The sequence below is a fragment of the Hyla sarda genome, unplaced genomic scaffold (assembly GCF_029499605.1).
Source record: "Hyla sarda isolate aHylSar1 unplaced genomic scaffold, aHylSar1.hap1 scaffold_117, whole genome shotgun sequence".
Taxonomy (NCBI): Eukaryota; Metazoa; Chordata; class Amphibia; order Anura; family Hylidae; genus Hyla; species Hyla sarda.
Genome location: NW_026607792.1, coordinates 411,740 through 414,018, shown reverse-complemented (window position 1 = coordinate 414,018; position 2,279 = coordinate 411,740). Strand labels below are relative to the sequence as shown.

Below are 2,279 nucleotides of genomic sequence, written 5' to 3'. Positions count from 1 at the left end.
GCAGTGACGGGGTCATTGCGGTCCCAGAGCGGTGTGGCCCATGACAGAGCTTTCCCAGACAGAAGGCTGACTACGAAAGCCACCTTAGACCTTTCAGTAGGAAACTGGTCCGACATCATCTCCAAGTGCAGGGAACATTGCGAAAGAAAGCCACGGCAAAACTTAGAGTCCCCATCAAATTTATCCGGCAAGGATAGTCGTAGGCCGGAAGCGGCCACTCGCTGCGGAGGAGGTGCAGGAGCTGGCGGAGGAGATGATTGCTGAAGCTGTGGTAGTAGCTGCTGTAGCATCACGGTCAGTTGAGACAGCTGGTGGCCTTGTTGCGCTATCTGTTGCGACTGCTGGGTGACCACCGTGGTGAGGTCGGCGACAACTGGCAGTGGAACTTCAGCGGGATCCATGGCCGGATCTACTGTCACGATTCGGCTGGCAGGAGGTGGATCCTCTGTGCCAGAGAGGGATTGGCGTGGACCGTGCTGGTGGACCGGTTCTAAGTTGCTACTGGTATTCACCAGAGCCCGCCGCAAAGCGGGATGGTCTTGCAGCGGCGGTAGCAACCAGGTCGTATCCACCAGCAACGGCTCAACCTCTCTGACTGCTGAAGATAGGCGCGGTACAAGGGAGTAGACAAGAGCAAGGTCGGACGTAGCAGAAGGTCGGGGCAGGCAGCAAGGATCGTAGTCAGGGGCAACGGCAGGAGGTCTGGAACACAGGCTAGGAACACACAAGGAAACGCTTTCACTGGCACAATGGCAACAAGATCCGGCGAGGGAGTGCAGGGGAAGTGAGGTATAAATAGGGAGTGCACAGGTGAACACACTAATTAAGCCAACTGCGCCAATCAGTGGCGCAGTGGCCCTTTAAATCGCAGAGACCCGGCGCGCGCGCCCTAAGGAGCGGGGCCGTGCGCGCCGGGACAAGACCGACGGAGAGCGAGTCAGGTACGGGAGCCGGGGTGCGCATCGCGAGCGGGCGCCTCCCGCATCGCGAATCGCATCCCGGCTGGGAGAGGTATCGCAGCGCACCCGGTCAGCAGGTCTGACCGGGGCGCTGCAATTGCGAGGATGTTGCGAGCGCTCCGGGGAGGAGCGGGGACCCGGAGCGCTCGGCGTAACAATATGTGTGTATTGCTGGAGTTGCAAACATGGGTGCACTTGACAAACTCAGCTCGGCTATTCCCCATTGAAAGATTGTTGCACCCAGGACCCTTAGCACTGGGATATGCTACTCAATACCACTGGCATGGCCAGGTGTAAACAACATCTGACCTTTGTTGTGTATGTAACCATGGAGATTGTGATGTCGCCTAGGCCCACCAAAGAACAGCCTTGTCAGAAGCCGCACTTCCATGAGTAGAAGCAGCAGCACCATAGGTTGTCAAATAAGCTGGATTTAACCAAGACAAGTGAGTCCAATAGGATGCAGGTATGTCCTCTATCCTTACAGCTTCCCGTGGCTGTTGGTTTTATACCGTTTGGGGACAGCCAAGGAGGAGTCAGCAGGCAACACATGTAAGTGTGTGCTTGTGTGTGTGTGTGTGTGTTTCCTATGCAGATCCTAAACCCAGTATCACATGCAAGTAGGAGGCGAAAGAAAGGTTCCTGCCAAAGCCAGGTTATGGATTGCATTTAAAAATGCTCCATCAGAGTGAAATGGACTCCCATCTTCCTGCTTAGCAATAATGATAATGATATGGGTTTAGGGTCTGCTGTGTGTACTGGTGGGTGACTGCCACCCAGCCAGGGTGTGTATGGGAGGCTGCCAGCCAGCCTCCCTTCCTACAAGTAGTGATGGTGCATGTGAAGGGATTCCTCCCCTTTGACAGTTATCACTTCTCGTCCTTCTTTTTGGCTGAGATCAAATGTGGTGTCTGTTTTTATCAGTTTAATATCTGATATGTCCCCTATCTGGTAGCATATATTAAGTGCACCACCAGGTTTCAGTGTTGGAAAGAAAGATTACCTGTTTATTTGCTGCTGCAGCTGCTTGCTGGCTAGTCCAGTGGGCCCTTACTGCAGGCAAAAGACAATAGGTTGTGCCGCTTGTGTCTGGCCCCTGTTAGAGCGACCAGGCACAGGACTGCTGCTGCTGCTGAATGTCCTCTTTAATTGAATAAGCTCAGCAACCTGCACACCTGTGCAGGTTGGACATGACATGATAGGTAGCTGTCTTTCAGGTAGTGGGAGCTGAATCTTGTTAATTGACATGGGGGTGTCATTGCTGTTGAGTGACCATGCATTGGTACTGTGGTATTGGAATAATAAAAACAAATGTTGCCA

The 2,279-nt window shown here is 53.5% G+C and overlaps 1 pseudogene; it reads left to right on the top strand.

Annotated features, from left to right (window-relative positions):
• Nucleotides 1–1,827: 1,827 nt before the first annotated feature.
• LOC130302581 (U2 spliceosomal RNA) lies at nucleotides 1,828–1,935 on the top strand (annotated as a pseudogene).
• Nucleotides 1,936–2,279: the final 344 nt, after the last annotated feature.